The sequence below is a fragment of the Myotis davidii genome, unplaced genomic scaffold (assembly GCF_000327345.1).
Source record: "Myotis davidii unplaced genomic scaffold, ASM32734v1 scaffold68, whole genome shotgun sequence".
NCBI lineage: Eukaryota > Metazoa > Chordata > Mammalia > Chiroptera > Vespertilionidae > Myotis > Myotis davidii.
In genome coordinates, this window is record NW_006300376.1 from 4,896,468 (window position 1) to 4,917,441 (window position 20,974).

Below are 20,974 nucleotides of genomic sequence, written 5' to 3' on the forward strand. Positions count from 1 at the left end.
TCAGTAAGTAGGCATAAGAGTAATGCCTTCCTCATTGTATTGTTGTACTATATGGTGTATAATAATCCCTGATTTGTAAGTTTTATGATTGTTATACATTTGCAAGAAGTATAATGCTAAAGAAGTTAGCTGAGGTTCTTAATGTCACAATGTTTATAGTTTATTTCAGGACACAGATAAAAATAATTTAAACACTAAATTAGTAAATGTGAGGAATGTAAAGAATAAAATGAATAGGGAGTTTTGAGAAGCCAAGCACGTGTGTGTGTGTGTGTGTGTGTGAAAGAGAGAGAGAGAGAGAGAGAGAGAGAAAGAGATTTTGACTCTAGGAAATAAGTCATCCCTGGGAAAAGATCTTTCCTGTTGGATAAGAGAGGACTTTAAAGCTCAGGCCTCCTTTCCTAGATAGGAGCGCCCTTGCCCTTATCAGTGTCACTTGCTTCTAAACTTAAGTTGGTATGGCAATCAGGAGTGCTCAGTCCTGACTTCTTTGACACCAGGACAGGACTGACAATTGCCTCAGTCAGAATGCTTTGTTTGTATGTTTTCATCAGTGCTTGATGGGTGGTCTGCAGATTAATTAGTTCTGATCACTATCCCTGGTATAGGGTGTGCTTGACCACTGATTTTATTTTTCTCTAACCGATAGGTTTTTAAATTGTTTGATTGTGATGATGTAAATTTCTGACCCACAGAAATCTGGGGATATAGTCCACAGTCATGAACTGGGACTTCTTGTGAATGTTTATCAAGACCTCTGATTCACTAACCTAATCATTCCATGGCCTACTTCAAATGAGGAAGGGGAAGAGATTTTTAAAAAAATTAACTGCTTTAATGGCCTGGACTGTACCTAATAGAGTTCAAACAACAACAGAAATCCTATTTATTTCCTCTCTCTCTTTAACACTACTCTGTAACTACTCTTCTCTGCACTTGAGTAAAGTGTTAGGCAGGTACCATAGTTTTTCTCAGTACTGTTAGATAATACAAAGTCCTACAGACATTTTGCCTCTGAAGAATAAGCATACTATCCAGGGTAATTATAAAAACTGCAAAGCATGTTATACATCAGATATTTTCCCTCTCTCCCTAATTTATGCTAGAAAGGCTGCAATAGCATAAGCAATCATGGGATACTCCTGTTATATTTCTCCATCATGCATTTTCTCCCCTAGCTTACCATGGATTCTGATCTATGGAGGGTTGGTGCTGGGAGAGAAGAATAAAGGAAAGGATATATGCCTGCTTGTGTGGTCACCATTGCCATGTTTAGATGCTAGCACTTGGCAGATGTTTAAGGTTAAGTATTTTATAGGACACTGCAGTTTCTTAGAGACTTCCTGAGGGAATATTCAAGAGCAATGCTTGTGGTATGGGCTGGGTGGTTTGTGATGCAATCTCTCAGGTTCAGAGAGCTACAACTTGCAAGATAGAATAGAATGCCACAATGGTATTGTTTGTCCTTAACTATGTGAGTCTCTCTCTGTTGGAGGCTCATAGCTACCCTCTCCCCACCCCGGTAGGATTCCTGGGCAAAGTATTTTATGAGATGACTTTCAGTGTGCATCTTTGCCCTTGTCATCTGAGGACAAGCTGTGTGCTTTCAATGAATCTCTTTTTCTTGGATAAACTGTCCTGGGCTTGAGTCAGACTTCAGTCACTTATAGATTCAGACCCTGGGAGACAGACACATAACAAATTAAGTTTGTGATCCATGTGTAGCCCCTTTTACTAGACCTGAAGGAGAAGAAAGCAACTACCTCCTGTGTTGATAGGGAAAAGGGAAAATATTCATAATTCTAGATAATTTCAAGAGGAGGGAACATTCATAGGTTTGAACAAATTTTAAAAAGAATGTTATACTCTATAAGGTAGGTAACTTTTATTATCTGAACACAAATATCAAGGTTTATTTGTTTCACTAATTGTATAATAAATGTAGAGCAGAGGAGAAGCAATATTAAGAAATAGGAAGTAGCCATAGCTGGTTTGGCTCTGTAGTTAGAGCATCTGACCACTGACTGAATGGCTAGGGCAGTGGTTCTCAACCTTCAGGGCCTTTAAATACAGTTCCTCATGTTGTAACCCAACCATAAAATTATTTCCGTTGCTACTTCATAACTGTAATGTTGCTACTGTTGTGAATCATAATGTAAATATCTGATATGCAGGATGATATTAGGCGGCCCCTGTGAAAGGGTTGTTCGACTGCCAAAGGGGTCGAGGCCCACAGGTTGAGAACCACTGATCTAGGTTTTGATTCCCAGTCAAGGCTATGTATCTAGATTTACAGGCTCCAGTCGGGATGCAAGTTGGAGACAACCAATCGATGCATCTCTTTAAAATTGATTTTTCTCTCTCCCATGTCTCTCCCCATCCTTGCCACTTTCTATTAAAATCAATGGGGGAAAAAATATCCTCAGGTTAGGATTAACCAAAAAAAAAAAAAAAAAGGAAGAGATGAAATACGTTTATGTTGAAGGATTAAAAAGAACTATCCTATTTCCATATGAGTATTTCTTAACATCACTAGATGTCTAATCATGTTCTTGAATTGAAAATACACTCATTTCCCTAATTCTTTCAAGTTTTTCTGTGTTTAGAGCCAATGGTAGTCAACCTCAAGTGTGATGATTATCAAAATGCACAGCTCAAGCAAGTAGTTCAAATTTGCAGAAAACAGAAGCTATGGTACAATCTAAAGTAGGTAACGCTAGTAACACTTTGTTTCAGAAATTGTGTTTGAGATCTTTTGAAAAATGCAATTGAAACTAAAGGCGGGTGTTTTTAAAAGTATATAATTGGTTTCCTTAAATAATCTGGATAATAAAATATCAAAATTCCAAGTGATATACAACATAATTATTGGGAAATTACTATGGAAATGTTTTGAGAAATAAAAAATGCAACAAAAGAAAAACAGAAGATTTTGACATTGAAATCACCTTTATTTTTTATAATTGAAGAAGATGAATGCTGCAAAGTTATAAGCATAATATGAATTTTGAGAAACCCAAAGGATAAGTTATAAATAAGAAAGTCGTTAGCACTCTGAAATACAATCTGGGGTTGTTGGATGAGATGATTACTACTCATGGTTTTGTTGTTTGTTCGTTTGTTTTTTGAGGTTACTACTCTAATACTTGTGGAAAGTAGTGCAGGCAATTTGTATCTGTATTTTACTAAGCCATTTGACGGAGGCCTAGGCAATATTCCTGGAGCCAAGAGGAATAATGATAACTTAGATTTTCTATATATTCAAAAGTGGCTGGCATATTATGTTTATCAATCTCTAATTATCTGGAGAGAGGTGACTAATGGTGTTATTTTGCAATTACAGTGTATCTGTCCTGTTGATTTAATTTTAAAACAATAATTTATACAAACACATGGTTTTGTAAATAAACAAAATTTCAAATAATTGAATTTTATGAAAGAATAATAAATATGTAGAAGTTGACAATTTAATAATTTTCCTTGTATGGGAAAATAACAATAAAAACAAACCTGCAGATTAGGAATCTCAACACCATAGGTGATTTTTCTTTAATTTTGACTTTTATCCCAAAGTTAATAAAGTAAATATTTCACTATATTAAGTGAAAATAAGATTCACACATTGATTATTTTATAGTCTATTTATAAATGCAGTATTTACAAGCATTTTTTGAGTACACATATTTTATAATGTTATGCATTTTATTTAAGGATAAAACATGGTTATAAGAAAATATAAATATTTTAAATGAAAAATTAATTAATTAACTAAGTTATTAAATGCAATATAAATTATTTTAAAAGAACAAGTAATAAATGTCTTTTATACTTATAGATATTTTTAGAACACTTACAGTTCTGTACAGAGAATAAATAAAAGTAAGAATATGTGGATCATTTAGATATTTAAAGGAGACTGTGAAAAGAAAAAAATTATTATCCTTGTGGGGTGAAAAGATTATCAGAAATGCCAAGATGCTGATACTGCAATATTCATTTAACTAATAATATATGTTCTCTCTCTCTTTTATCATAATGAAGCTATCTAACTACCTTCAGGGGATGTTATAAAGATTAATTACTTCATTTTTGCAAGAGTTCATAAAGTTTAATAATATTAAGTAAAAGGACAGATGAAAATTGAAGGAAGAACTATTAAACATTGTTACAAACCCACTGATTATTATTACTTATAGGAATGAAGGTCATCATTTCACTTGCAAGATCTATTAATGTATAGTCAGAAAATATGAAAAAAAATCATTAAAAATTTTAAGAATCTACTTTATACATTATGTGAATAAAATGTGTACGAATATTTTAATTAAACCTTGACAAACTCCACCCTTTTTAATGCTTAACCTTTCTTCTCATTCATGACAGTGTGCTCTGCCTCTTTTTCTAGCTCTATGGCCCTTTTTCATTCTCTCTCCTTCTTTGACCTTTCCGTAAAAGAGGGTATTTCTCAGTGTTCAGACATTTTGAATTTATCTAAGAAGGTATGCATTCTTTACGGCATATCAGCTTTTATACCCATTTAAGTGACTTTAAATATATATTATTAGGCCTTAAATATCTTTTTCACTTTTCTATATTTGTCTGATTATTCTTTTAGCTAAATTTCTGAAAGAGTTCCCAGATGTTTTAGGCTTTTGATCGGGTTGACAACTTGAACGCTTGGGGAAATGTACTGAGCTGCATCTGGAAGGAGTTGAATGAAGTGACAAAAATATTGTTCTAGAGAGTGGAATCAGTGAAATAAGTTGTACTTAAAATTATAGCTGAAGGGAGTAGGGAAAAAGGGGACATGACCTTAACCCAGAAATTGATTTCCTTGAAAAGTGGACGCATACTGAAGTGGGAACCTGGAAAGGTGTGATGGATTGGACTGCTGTCAGAAATCGTGGAAGTTTGAGCTTTGAGACTAAACTCAACTGCCTCCTGGCAGATAAATGATATTAGCTGTCTGTTTAGATTGGGAATCTAAACTGTATTAGCTCCTGCAGCAATTCCACTACGTTTCAGACAACTCCCACCTCAGTGGCTCAGAATAACGCATGTTGATTTCTCATTCATGGTCTGCAGGTCAGAAGCAGTGACTCCCCTTCAGGCTGAATATAGGTTTCAGGGTGCAGGTCTCTCCTGCACATCTTCTTCCAGGATTCACCGTGAAGGACCATGGGCTTCTGGAGCGTGACCTCATGGGGTAACCGGCAAAGCTCCTGCAGCTGGTGCTCGACCTGTCACATGGACTTTTTTGTCCACATCTCATTGGCCAAAGTGAGTCCCAGGAGAAAGCCCACTGCTTGAAAAAGAGGGAAGTAGACTCTAGCATTCACCATGCACTCTTCCACTTAATCCCTTTGATTTCACTTGCTTTTACCTGATTTTTTAAATGTCATTGGTTCCTGAGGTCAGAGGTCTAAAATGAGTCATCAGAGCTGCATTCCTTCTGGAGGGTCTAGGGAAGAATCCATTTTCCTGGTCTTCTCTGCCTTCTAGAAGTGACCTTTAGTTTCGGGTTGTAGCCCCGGATCACACCAACCTCTGCTTCTTCTCTGGTTTACTACTACATTTGATGATATGCTCTGTAGGATCTAGACCAAAACTTGTCATTGATGTACAGAATAGTGTCCAGTATGTAGTTTTAGAGAATATTTGTTAAATTTTAATAATATTTAAACTCTCTGAAATGCTATTTGTGACTTTTCATAATAGCAGTTTGACAGATAAAATTCCTTCTCTCATAGATGCACCAGTCAACTGGAGGAAGAAGGGGTTGAACATAAACACACAAAGAATGCAATCACACTATGATAAACTTTATAAAGTAACATACAGAGTGTTACAAGACTCTATAATAAGAAGCTTTGGTGGTTAATGAGAAGTGATATTTACAAGGATGAATATCATGGAAAAATTGATATTTAGGCTAAGAACTGAAAAATCATTAGCAGTTGGCCTTGTGAAGTGGGTGATCTATTCCAAGCAGAAAAATCAGCATGTTTATGAATTTTTTGCAGTCCCCATAAACTAAAGTAGCTACAGAATTAAGTAGAGTGCATCTCTATTCCATTGATACATTTTAACATACATAATAGGGTCAATTTTCTACTATTTATGGAAATAAACATAGAAAATAAGTAACACCCCAGTGAATGAAGGCCCTAGGATTTCTTTCAATGTTCATATGATTTGCTAGAGTTCAGATGGGAGAATATAAGACACTTATCTGAATAGTTAGCATAAGATTTTAAGTTCCCACATAAGGATTTTTCAGTGGAATAGAATATTTGGTTCATGTTGATTTAAATTCTAAATGAATCACTCAACATATATATATATATTAACAATGATTGGCTCATACAAGATATTCTGGACTTGGAGTCAATCTCTAAAATTTATTTACTCATAAAAACTTGCATAAATTCAAGAAATGATAATAATTATGAAATTGCATATTCTGTCCCAATTGGCATAGTTCTGTGCTTATTTTTGTACCTCAAGACATCTTAAAATGTAACTCACTTAGGCAAGGAGTACATATTACAGGGAGGAAAGTGGAGAGGTTCTGTAAAGCAAGGATTTTTTTAATCAGACATATTCTGTGTATCATAGCAAATTATTTAATTCATGAGTGCTTCATTTCCCTTTTAAAATGAAACTGATAACACCTGGCAACTCCTCTAGTTAATACTATTCTGGCCTTTGAAAAGTTTGTTGTTTTGGCTGAGGTCCCATTCTCTAAATGATACAGTGCTTTTGGAGTCTTGAGGTAATAAAGAGAGCATTGTGAGGACAGAATTTTATTTTTTTACTGGAGGTCTGATGCATGAAAATTCATGCAAAAGAGGGGAGGTACCTCAGCCTGGCCTGCCACCCCTCTGACAGTTCAGGAGCCCTTAAGGGTGGGAGGCGACGCCCTCATCACACCTCTTCTGCTGCCACTGCCTGCAGTGCAAGCCTCAGCTCAAGCTTCGGCCGGCCCTGGTTACCTGCTCTTCAGGTGGCCCTAGGCAGCTGGGCAGCTGCCATCTGAGGCTTGCTGCGCCTCGGGATTAGTCACAGTATGTTCTGTATTACCTGAGAATCTGTTCAGTGCCAGTTAGAGCATAACTAAAAAATATTCACAAATCTGTTATAAGCCAAAATGTTCCATTTCCTTTCTTCAATTTTTCTACCTCTAACTCAAAACCATAATTACCAGTATTCTATGCTTGGGTGAAAGAGAGCTGAAATGGGCAATATGTTTTACTTCATCTTTTCCCTTTGAGAGATATTCTTACAGTGTAGTGTCCCCCTTTAAAAAGCTGATGTGTTATCATATGTAACATTAACTCTTAAAAAGCTTAAGAATCAAGAATGGGTTTGAGTGTGGGTGGATGTGTTCACCCGGAAGTGGGAAAATGGATATAAACATATACACTGAAACACAATGAAGCTTTTCTATTTTTAGATTCCAGCTTTTCTCTATTTTTGAAACTGTCCTGAAACAAGTACATTTTCTAGCATTTGTTCTATTATCATCTTGAAGTTCAACTACCTTAAAGTTCAACTACCTTTATTTTAGGTTTTGAGCTAACACACCGATAATAATATCAAATGAGAGTCTCGTGGATCAAAGATCCCACCCAATGTCAAGCTTTAATATTACTGTGAAGAATATGATTAATCAAAAGGCTCAAAGCAGACAGTTGTAGGACATCAAGGGTAGCTCCTCAAACCTATTCCCTGCATTGGGAATGTACCTCTGTTCCAGAATAATACACAGGTTCTGCAGGTAAGGCTCATGGTATTCTTTCCCACTCTGGGAGTAATTCCATTGTGAACCATTTCCATTCTTAACCCCCCAGGGTTGTGTAGTTCCACAGGGAAACATGCCTAGTAGATCCCGAGTTCTATTTACCAAAGGGAATTCTTAGTCAATGATATCTTGTTAAGGACAATTCAACTATAAAGTCTCTTCCTCTAGCAAATAGCATTATTCTAAATTCCCAGAGGTCTGGTTGACAAAAAGATTGCACCAGGTTATCTGCTTATTTCCCCCACCCTGCGAGTGTCACTCCTGTAAAAGAAGTGACTGAATCCCAGACCAGAAGCTTAGAAACTTCTTCCTACCAGGAGTTAATATCATTTTTCAGTCTCATTCTCTTTTTTATTTTCCTCTGAATTTTGTGCAGTTTGCTATGACTGTTGTGCAGCTCAGTGTCTATAGTGCAATACTATATCTGCTACTGAGGAATTAAATATTGCTTAGTTTTTTCTTGCATCTTCCTCTTTATTTCTATGAATGAATCATTTCTTTTTTCCATTTTTTAAAAATCATATTATGTAATTTATATTAATTATCTTAGAACTTATAGGCAGGTATCGCTCCCTTCTTTTTTTTTTTACCCCTTTCTTCCTTGAACACATCTTCTGCCAAGCAAACTCTTCCAAATTATCTTGCTGCCATTTAATTTTTCTAAGAATTTTCACATAAGCTCCATAATATGTACTTTATTGTTAATTATGTTTTAAATTGTTTGTTTTACTTTTCATAGTATTTCATACAAATAGCTTTAGGAGTCAAATATTGCTAAATGTCTTATAATAAAATTCACTGTATCTCTCTTTCTGTGCTCAGTCATATCCACTAATGTAAAAACTTGTCACTGCTGTTGGTATTAATCTTCTAATTTTAGAAATGTATGTTTATTTATGTAAATGTATATTTGCTATCTTATTACTTATTTTATTATATATATTCTATTCTCATTACTTCATCCATTTATTATTATTTCTATTCAATTATTATGTTGATCTGGTATCTCTTTTAGGGAGTCCTCTCTTAAATAGATTGTATGGCTTCAATATCTAAACCCATGCCTATTATATTTCCTATCTGTACTTAGAAGTTCTTATTTCTCTTCTCAATTCTAAGCAAATTTTCTTCTACATCTGAAGTTTTAGGACCCCATAAATCACACATTTATTGTGATGTCTAAATGTCTTTGGTTTGTGGTAAGAAAGAATCCATTTCCTAGTGTGGCAGTTACTGTGATGCTGTGAGCTAGCCCCTTTCTTGGACCCCCACTCCAGGGGAATATTTACAAAGCTGAAATTTGCTTGTTGCCGATTCAGATTGTCAGCATGAGCTCAGAGGTGCAGGTTACCTGCCACAGTGCCTCTCCAGTTTTGGTGTCTCTCACTCTGGGAATAAGATGTGCATCACTGACATTCTATATTTTTCTGGAAGATAACTGCAAGAAAGTTCTTCCACTACATCCATGTTTCTTGTGATGATAGCTCTACCTTCTAAGATCTAAAAAGAGCTAATTGCTTTACTTGCATTATTTTACCTATTCCTCATAACACACTCATAAGGTGGATACTTTTCTAGTGATTCCAGTCTTATATAATAAAAGCATAATATGCTAAGTGTCCGGTCGTCCATTCAACCAATCAAAGTGTAATATGCTAATGATACACTAAGGACACTCAACTGCTCACTATGACATGCACTGATCACCAGGGGGTAGACGCTCCGACTGGTAGGTTAGGTTGCTGCTGGGATCCGGCTGATGGGGACTGAGCGAGATGAGCCAGACACACCCTGAAGCCCTCTCGCAGTCCCTACCCAGCTGGCCAACCTCCCACATCCCTCCCTGGTCCTGATCATGCACTGGTGGGGTCCCTCAGCCTGGCCTGTGCCCTCTCGCAATCCGGGACCCCTCGGAGGATGTTAGAGGGCTGGTTTTGGTCCGATCCTGCAGGCCAGGCCGAGGAACCCCACTGGTTACAAATAAGAAAACTGAGTTTAAAAAGTTAAATTGCTGTCTGGCTGGAGTGGCTCAATGAATTGGACATTATCCCATGCAGTGAAAAGTTGCTAGTTTGAATCCTAATTAGTACACAAAACTGAGTTGCAGGTTCTGTCCTTAGTTCAGGAGCATGCAGAGGGCAACCAATTGATGTTTCTCTCTTCTCTCTCTCTCTCTCTCTCTCTCTCTCTCTCTCTCTCTCTCTCTCGTCTTCCTCATCCTCCTCTGTCTCTAAAAATAGTTAAAAATGTATTTTTAAAAAGTTAAACTGAGAATCACTCTGTAGACAACAGAATTCAGATTCCAAGCTCAACTTACCTTATTGCAGTGCCCTGAAATAGTAGGTGTTCTATTAGTTTGGTTGTAAGGTTATAGGCCTGACTCTAGAGCGGGTACGGGGAGTGGGGGTGGGGCGGGCGGTTGTCTATGACTAATATGTTGGTTCATTAGTCATCCACTCTTACCGGAAGCCTTGCCCTGCAGGCTTTTTGCTTACTGTAGTCATTTTCTTAATAAAAAAAATTGTCGCACAACACTTGCTAGTTGCTATTTCTTATCCTGCATACTCCAGAGCTAAGCTCACACTTCCAAATAAGGGGTTCAGGATATGATTTGTTAAGGTGCCCTTCCTTTTTTTAAAGACCTTCTTTTACCTCAGTGAAAATGAGAGTTTATCTTATGTCTCTTCTACTCTTTCCTTCTATATATTCTAACAACCAAATTATTAATGTTTCTGTCATATATATATATATGAAAATATTTCTACTTTTTATGTGGATGAAAATATGTATCTATTTATGTGCTTGGTTGATCATGGATATCCTTCAATGGTAGAGTTAGATGCCAGTTTTCATATCACTATTTTAATGTTTCATTAGGAATGGTTGAAATGCGGCAAGGGGCAGAAAGACTCATCTGGTTTTGTCACCTTATTTACCTCTTTGTTTCATAATTTTCAAATACACATACTCTAGTCCAACTTGTCTACTTCTTTTTTGTAATGGTAAGTTAAGTATAGTCAGTGCACTTGTCATCTATCACTATTATAATCCTAATTTTTAATATCTCCTTCATCCTTCTCTGAATTTACCCAAATCCATTCACAACATCCAGTCAGATATTTTCTATAAAGCCTTCTCAGGTTCCCAAATTAATCTATTGTGTAGCCAAGTTTGAGAACCCCTACCATCACATTATGTTGAGAATTTGACAGTGTTTAGTATACTTGTGATTAAGTATGCATCTAAAAACATCCATGGATAAGAAAAGTTTACAAGGAAGCACGTTTTAGACATCATCATGAATAAGTGGGCCATAAATTGTGATCCTAGCTGATTGAAGCAAAAGTCACAATTGAAAGGTAATTGATAAAAGAGGTCTAATAATGGAGACTTTCATGTGTTCCAAGTAAAAGAACTAAAACTAAATTGGATTTTTATAAACATAAAATAAAAGGTACCATAGATATAAAAGTTAATTCAGACGGACACTTTTGACTCATCTGAGTAAGGAAAAAGGGAAATATACCATGTTGAAGAGTAAAAGATTGAAGTGTCAGAATATGAAAAAGGTCTTTAATAATTACATGAAAATAATACAGTAGAGAACAAGTTGTCAAATGAAGAGCTCATTTAGGATAGCTACAGGCACCTTCTCCCCCTTGGATAATTGGAGGTTTAAGATGTTGGAAGGAGTTAAATGGAATTTAGATAATTGTGGCTGAAGGAAAAACTCTGTAGTGATCCTACTCTCTTTGATGAATTTGGCAGGCTCAGTTACTGGTAAGCAATAAGATAAAGAATTTAAAAAAGCAAACTTTCCCAAGAGAATGAGGAAATCAAGAAGTAGACTTGCTCTGGCTTCAGGCATTTAGGATACCAGGCTAAGATGAAATATTAATTTGATACCCCACCAGAAGGAAGCAAGAGGACTTTTGTTTAAGTGTCCTTCCTGCATTGTTCAGGACTCACTCAGGTCCTGCTGGAGCTCAGCCTGGCTGCTCATGTACAGAAAAATAAAAACTCATCCGTGTCTAAATTAGTGTGCTTGTTGGAATGCAGGTCAAGGCACAAAGTAAGTGAAGTAAGCTAAAGGCAAACTTGTATAAGAGAAATCCTTGGAAAACAACATAGATAATACAGAATCATTTCCTTTCAACGTAGCCAATTTCATTACACAATTACATCTTTCATTTGTAGACTTAAGGTTTAAATACATCTAGTTATATTGTTAGTTTGCACAGATATTATACACACACATATGTGTATATATACATATAAGCACATACTTTTTTTTTTACTTTTACAGAAAAGTAATCCATTTTTGTAAGAATAAAAATATTTTTTCCTTCCTGACAGTGTAATCTGCTCTAGATATTCATTTTTATTATATTCTGTAACATAGTGATTGTCTCCACAGTATAGCCTTAACCAAAGAACAAACCTTCAGGGAGGAAAAAGACATTAGAAATATCTCCACATCTGCTTTCAGCCTCTCCATTATTACCAAGAATGTTCTAAGTCACCTTGTGTCTGATGACATTAAATCAGAGAGACCAGGCAAAGGAGGCCGTGTCGGCACGTTGACAATGCATCCACTGTACTGCCTGGTCGGTTTGTGCCCTGTCACTTTCCATTTAAAGGGCACTAAATAGAGCAATTTTTATCTAGGACAAGTTTGTAAAGTAATTCCACATTTTGTGTTCTCCTCTGCAACAGCAATTAGTTTAAAATGACAATTGCAATGTCATAAATGTCTGACATTTTTCGTTGAATTCATTTCATTGTTTACTTCTTTCATACTTATTTTAGGCCTTTTAGAAAATACTGCATTAACCTGGGATGACTAAAAAAAATTCTCCCAAGCTAAGTTTTTTAGAGTTAAGATTCTCAATATGGTTTAAATACACTGGATACATTTTGATTTTCTACATTTAGGAAAGTTTACTAATGCCTTCTAAACATTGTTCTCTGTTTTCAGATTTTATGAGTAAAATGTTTGTTGTAAAGAATGTAGACAATAGAAAAAAATATAGAGGAGAAAATAGAGATCATCCTAAAGCTGAGCATCTAGAAATAGTTACTGCTCTTTCAGACATAACTTTCCAACCCTGTGTGTGTATGTGTGTGTGTGTGTGTGTGTGTGTGTGTGTGTAAATAATGTTCCGGCCAGGTGAGAGAAACTTGAGTTTCTTTCTAATCTGAACAAAGGGAAAGCTGCTATAAGGATTAAATAATTATTTATAGGAGATCACTAAGAGGGAATAAAAGAGAACTCGAATGAAAAGCTTAGTGCTGAGGGAGAGTAACCAAGGATGGCATAAACTTGAAAGGTCCCCAGGTTTCTAAAGATGGGTAGAAATTACAAGGCACCCTGTAAAGGAGGACTGTCGGAGACTTACCATGGTCATGTCAAAGGAGGCTGTAATAAGAGGAGGAATTGCAATGAACCTAAGACCGTCAAATGTGCTTACATTCGTTGCATAATAATATTGCAAAAAATAATAATTGGTAACCCTTTTAAAGTAACAAATTGATTATATAAAAAACTAGTTAAATAAGTATTTATTCTCCTTATAATGGTACCATTGGGCAACTAAATAGTAGACTAGAGAAAGCATTGCCTTGTAAATTCATTAAAACAAAATGAGGTAATTTGAATATTAATATTTCAGAACCCCTAATATTTTAATAGATCTATGTGTTGAGGAACAGTGGATGCTAACACCAAAAAAAAAAAAAAGAAAAGAAAAAAAGTGGAAAACAGACATTAATTGTGAAAGAACATGTCACCACTATGGTCTTGGTAAAGCAATAGAACCTGATTCTGATCAAGCATCCGGATCCCAGTTGCCAAGATGCAGGAAATGTAGATAACAAATGAATATAGTGAACCCTGAAAAAAGTCTATAGTCTGAATTCCTCAGGATCTTCAAGAGACATACTGTAATTAAAGAAAAGGAAGGAGGGAAAATCTGTAGTTTAAAATAAATGTAAAAGTAATATAACCTTTTATTATTTTTTATTTTTTCCCTTTATTAATTAAGGTATTACAAATGTGTCCCTATCACCCTATTGTCCCCCCATCCCACCACTCATGCCCTCACCCCCTGGGTGTCTGTATCCATTGGTTATACTTTTTAAAATGGGGGCAAGAACTCTTGGGTGGTAAAATCATAGGGAAAAGTAAGGAAGTAATTATTATAAAAGCATACTGGGTAGTGCTCTTGGAAGGAGAAGAACCATGATTAAGACAGGAACTGAAGGGGCTTTGAGGATGCTGCTAAAGTTTCATTTTTTTTTTATGTGGGTGGTGGTTATAAGAATATACACTGTATAACAATTCATTACTCTCCTCTTTCATTTTTTTGTGTTTTATTTTACAATAAAAGGTCCAAAAAGCTTTCATGAAAATAGCTGAGATATATATATGGTTCTTTTTAGATAAAATTATGCTTATAAAAATATTTGAAATAGTATGCCCTAAATTGGAGGTTGTTTGGTGGGGGGACAGCAAAGGAAAATAATTGATCCTTATATATTTTCCATTCTTTTATGTTTTAATGTGTTGGAAAATTCAGTTCCATGTCAAGAAAAAATGAAAATGCAAACCATTATACCTAGGTTACTACCAAGCAAAGCTAGTTTAAATTCTCTTTTCACAATGCATTTTTAAAAAATTATCTTGACCAAGTGTTATTCCTCCAAAAGAAATACCTGAGAGTATAATTTTTAGTTGTTAAGGGTGGTCAGATGTTAGTCAAGAATATGTAGGGATCCTGACCTCTATTTTTTTAAATATATTTTTATTGATTTCAGAGAGGAAGGGAGAGGGAAAGAGACATAGAAACATCAATGATGAGAGAGAATCATTGATTGGCTGCCTCCTGCATGTCCCCTAATGGGGATCAAGCCCACAACCCAGGCATGTGCCCTTGACCAGAATCGAATCTTGACCCTTCAGTGTGCAGGTTGATGCTCCATCCCCTGAGCCAAACCAGCTAGAGCCCTGACCTCTATTTCAGGATCCCTTTCTTAAGTGATGAATTCCTATTTTAAAATAATTTTCTTTCCTGACTTCAACAGTGGCAAATAAAACCAGAACTCTAAGTCATACTGGGTTTTTCCAATATTAAGTAATACCGTAGACTTCATTCCAAGAGAATTAATACAGCCTCATTAAAAGAAGGAAACATTGCCGAAACCGGTTTGGCTCAATGGATAGAGCATCGGCCTATGGACTGAAAGGTCCCGGGTTCGATTCCAGTCAAGGGCATGTACCTGGGTTGCGGGCACTTCCCCAGTGGGGGATGTGCAAGAGGCAGCTGATCGATGTTTCTCTCTCATCGATGTTTCTAACTATCTCTCTCCCTTCCTCTCTGTAAAAAAATCAATAAAATATATTAAAAAAAGAAGGAAATATTACAGACTGCATCCACAGTGCAAACAGAATGTACTCATAAAGAGCCATTTTCAGTATAGAAGAGAATAATGTTGTAATATCGATTCAAAAAGTAGGAAAACATTTTTTACATTACTATTCAATCCTGATATTATTATGACAAAAAAGGATAATAATTGACAAGCATCCTTCAGAAGTTACTAGGCCTGTATTTTATAATATTAAATTATAAATATTAAAATAATTATAATTTAATATTATAATTAAATATTATAAAATATTTAATTTTATAATAAAAACCTAGCTGGTTTGGCTCAGTGGATGGAGCATCAGCCTGCAGACTGAAGGGTCCCAGATTCGATTCTGGTCAAGGGCACATGCCTGGGTTGCGGGCTTGATCCCCATTAGGGGACATTTTAAAAAGTATAACCAATGGATACAGACACCCAGGGGGTGAGGGCATGAGTGGTGGGATGGGGGGACAATAGGGGGATAAGGACACATTGTAATACCTTAATCAATAAAGGAAAAAAATAATAAAAGGTTATATTACTTTTACATTTATTTTAAACTACAGATTTTCTCTCCTTACTTTTCTTTAATTACAGTATGTCTCTTGAAGATTCTGAGGAATCCTGGATCAAATATTAAAAAATATTCCTTCTACACATTTTTTCAAGTTTAAGAGTTTTTTCTTTCTCTACATCCAACAAGACAACAATATATATTGTGTACAGTTATGGAGGCTGTTCTACTATTTTTCTGCTTCTCAAACTGAGATTCAAATTCACATCTTTACAAAATGTGCAACGTGCTGGGATCAACACAACCTCAGTAATAATAGGATTTATCTTCCCATAATGCAACTTTAGTCTGTTTACTGGCAAGTAGTTAAGAGATTTGCTTATACCATTTGTCATGTGCCTTCTCCATGGGTGGTACTGTGCTAAATACTAGGGATACTCTATTGCACAAGGGGCATTGTCCTTATATATCTGCCTTTCATTCCAGTAGATGATACAAATACATAAGTAAATAAATTAATAAGATATATCCAGGTTGTCATAGGTGTCGTAAAGTCAATGAAAATGATATCAGTATTAAGATTGGACATTTTGCCGAAATCGGTTTGGCTCAGTGGATAGAGCGTTGGCCTGCGGACTGAAGGGTCCCGGGTTCGATTCTGGTCAAGGGCGTGTACCTTGGTTGCGGGCATATCCCCAGTGGGAGATGTGCAGGAGGCAGCTGATCGATGTTTCACTCTCATCGATGTTTCTAACTCTCTATCTCTCTCCCTTCCTCTCTATAAAAAATCAATAAAATATATATAAAAAAAGATTGGGCATTTAGAGGGAGTAAAATTATGTGCTGTCATTTAAGCTGACACTTAAAGAGTGAAGAACTAGTCAAATGAAGACCTGTGTAAGCAAGGTTCTAATCTAGGGAGAGGAGGTACATGTCAAAAACCTTAAAAACAGTGGGACTGGGGCTTAGTGAGCAGGGGGAGAATGTGATGACGAAGGAGAGGTTGTCATAGATCAGATCATGGGTGTTCTTTTTTCTTGTTTTGTGCTAAAGGAGTGTGACATGATGCTACACTCCCGGGTGCAGCAACTCATCTCTAGTGAAAAATAACTTAATGTTATATTTATACTAAGATGCCACAGTGTTTAAGTAATAATTTATGTGAATTTTAATAAGTAATTGTTTACTGTGGAGTTAGAGATTGGGTAAGCAACACTCCCTTTCTCATCCCCCAAAGATTCCCCACCCCCAGCCACATACATTGCCCTTTGAGTCCCAGGCTCCTTCAGGCTTTGTATCATAGAAGTAATGAGTTGCCAATCCACAAAATAGTATGTATTTAGCATTTCTAAGGCAGTGAGCAAAACCAGACCAAAACCCTAATATGTATTCTCTCTCATGAATTAGTAAAATATATTTTCTCACAAAATGTGTGCATATATACATATATTCTAACACATGAAATATACACACTCTCAGATAGGGGGAAGGGGAATTGGGGTGAGGGGCAGGGAAGTGGAGTGTTTAGAAAAAGCTTTACTGATGGCAAGATGCATAAGAAAAGGTATAAAGAAAGTAAAGTTACAAATCCTGAGCATACCTAAGGATCATAGGGCAGAACAAGTACAAAGACTAGGAGGTTAGATCATTCTTTACATATGGAAACGGAAGGTGTGGGGTGAGGAAGTGAGAGAGAAGGACATGAAGTCAAACAGGTAACTAGCTTTAGAAGTAAAGGGTGTGAGACATCAGAGTATATATAAAGTTCTCAGCCAGAACAGCAACAAAAAATAAATGAAGAGGACATTATTGGTGGTCAAGATTTGCTTTCATTCCATGTAATTGTAAGTGCCTTTTACATACCAAAGTGCAGGTGCCAAGTAACCATTCTGATTTTGCCTTCTTTCTCCCTGAAAATGAGCACCAGGCAGTTTGGCACTGAGGGCTGTGGTAAGGGAGCAGTGATACACTCTCGAGACTGGGGTTGACCCTGAATACATGTTTGTGCTTAGGAAAATCATACCTGAGTCAGTTGTAAATGAGCTCTAGGCCAACAGTGTCCAAAAAAAAAAAAAAATATGTAATTTAAGTTTTCTAGTAGCTACATTTAAATGTGTAAAAATAAATGGGTGAAATACATGTTAATACAATTTTTTATTTCACTCAGCTTATCCAAATATTATCCAAAATGCAGATTCACACCTTTTTGGAGAAGTGTCTATTTAGATCCTTGCCCATTTTTTTAATTAGATTGTTTGTCAACCTGGTTTTGAGTTGCGTTTTTTATATAATTTGGAAATTAACCCTTTATTCAGTATGTGATTGGTGAATATGTTCTCCCAGTGGATTCCCTTTTCATTTGGTAATGGTTTCTTTAGTTGGATGTAGCCTCATTATAAAAAAATTTTTCCATTATTTCCCTTGCCCTAGGAGACATATATCGGCAAACATATTGGTACCAGGGATGTCTGAGATTTTACTACCTTTGTTTTCTTCTATGATTTTTATGGTTTGTGACTTTACATTTAAGTCATTTATCCATTTTGAGTTTATTCTTGTGTACTCTTTAATTGTATAAATCCCTTGATATTTCTGAAGATTTTGATTCAATAATACTGATGTTCAACTTAGTTATCTGTATATTTGAAAAGACTCAAAATTAATGTTAATTCCCAGGTAGATTGAGAAACACAGATCAAATAAAACTAACTGTACATGTGTGTCAACCCTAACGATGCTCTTTGATGCCTCAGGGTATTTATTCATGATGCTTCTTTTGCCCATAATTCCTCAAATCAGACAGCTGTGAATATTTAGGTGGACTTCAGTTTAGTGCCAGGATACTTACATAGTTCTAGCTGGCTCAGCTTCACTACCTGATCACAGACTTTTGGTTTGAAAATACTCTAACTTTTTTAGCCAGAATATAAAGGGGAAATGCTTGAACATGTATGGTTTCTAATGATTCAGAGTAGGATCCATATTTATTTATTATTTTTTATTTAAAAAGTTAGTGGCAATAAACTTTACAACATAATTTTGTTGACTAAAATCCCTAATACATCTGTATTAGTATGCATGTGGTATCTCTGGATTTTCTGTGCCATTATATACCTATGCCATTTGTATCTAATTTGTACCAGCTTAGAATTACATAAACATATTCACATCGGTATTTCAATAAAAAAATGAATACCCTCTATTAGAAATAACTCAGTTTAATTTTTTAAATTAAAGCATTGGGTATATACCATAATTCTAAAATAAATCTTTAGGACAAGTAGCTATTATCACATTATAACTGAAGATGTGTGCCTTGAGAATATTTTTTCATGATTCATTTATAATTAATTACCTTCAAACATTTCCCATATAATGATTATTTAACTTTCTAAGATATTGAAACTAGTCAATATAATTTTACCTCATAATACTCAACTGGTTCTGTGAAAATGCAAATTAAAGAGCAGAGTATTAGGCAAATTGAATTTGCATGAATATGGTGTATATGCATAAAATGATTTAGAATATTGGATATCATTACCCAATTATTACATTCATAGACCATAATAACGAACAAGAGGAATTTGCCACATAAAAGATATTAACAAAATGGGAAATTTTATAGGCATACAATTTATATTCTAAGTCCTAACATGGACCTGAATGCCAATATCTATACAGATAAGAAAATAAAGGTAAAAACATTTCTTTCAACGTTCTGAAGAATATCTCTATAGGGAATATGCTTAATGAGGTTGCATATTTTTTAGGTCTCTTCTAAAGGACTTGAAAGTACACAGCTATATTTTCTGCTCTATTTAAACATTGGGATAACTCACTAAAGTGAATATGATTATGCAGTATAGTAATTTAGAGATTAAGAACACACTTTTCAAATTAGATAGTGGAAGTTTAATTTGTGGTTTTGCTAGTTATATCTTGCATGTATTCTTTGACCTAAAGCTATGCTTTTCTTTCTACAATATAGAATATTATCTATCATAGGAATGTTGTTAATATAAATACTATAATCATTAAAATATTAATACAGTGTCTGCATATATGTGTACTGAGTGGTAAGTACACATCACCTATTATTTTTTCCATTGAAACAAATAGAAACACACCCTTTTATCTCTTTTCATATTATTTTTTAAAATATAGTCTAAGCTTAACTCTTCTCATCTTAAATGATAAATACATTTACTGAAAAGTCTTGCATATGTACAAAATACATTTCATAACTGAGATATTTAGAATACTTGATAAATTCTACTTTTAATATTTTTTGAAAGTAGAAGTATTAGAATACCTAATGCTAGAATACAAAGAAATCACTTGATATTTATTGTTAAAAAATCAAATGTGTAAAAAATAATCTACAGCAAGTTGGGAAAGAAAAAGTTTTGCATTTTGTCTTGGAATATTAAGGTGAGGCTTTAATTTCAGCTCCTGGTTTTTACTTTTTGTGTAATTTTGAACAACCTTTTTAAGGCTTAATTTCCTTATCTGTAACCTAGAAATAATAACAAATTATAGCTTATAATTTTTAACTTACCTTAATTATAGAAATATTTGTAAGTGTGAGGAGAGCTGTTTAAATATTACCATATACTTTAATGTGCTCATTAGAAATATAATAAAATATACATTCTTTTAAAAATTTATCTTTATTGTTGAAAGTATTGCAGATGTCAACATTTTTCTCACCATTATCCTCTTCTACCCTACTTTTGTTCCCACCCTAGAACTTCCCCACACTATTTTCTGCATTCTTTTCTTGATCTACAATTTATTTAATTTAAAATAGAAAAAAAAATCTTTTAAAAATATCTTTATTGTTGAAAGTATTGCAGATGTCAACATTTTTCTCACCATTATCCTCTTCTACCCTACTTTTGTTCCCACCCTAGAACTTCCCCACACTATTTTCTGCATTCTTTTCTTGATCTACAATTTATATAATTTAAAATAGAAAAAAAAAAAAGGAAAAGAAAAAACAAATGTAATGCTGGAATTCCCTTCTACAATGGAGGTATATTTCATTTCTACCTTAAACTTTTCTAAAGGCTTTGTATCATGTTTGTTTCAGAAAGTCAATGGAGTGAAAATATTCCTTGTGTTAAGATAAAGTTCACATTTAATATATACCCATGTTTATGGAATATTATATGTTACTAAAAATATCTGAAGTAAGTGAAAAGAAGAAAACTATCAGATTTTCGGAATAATATGTTCTGTAT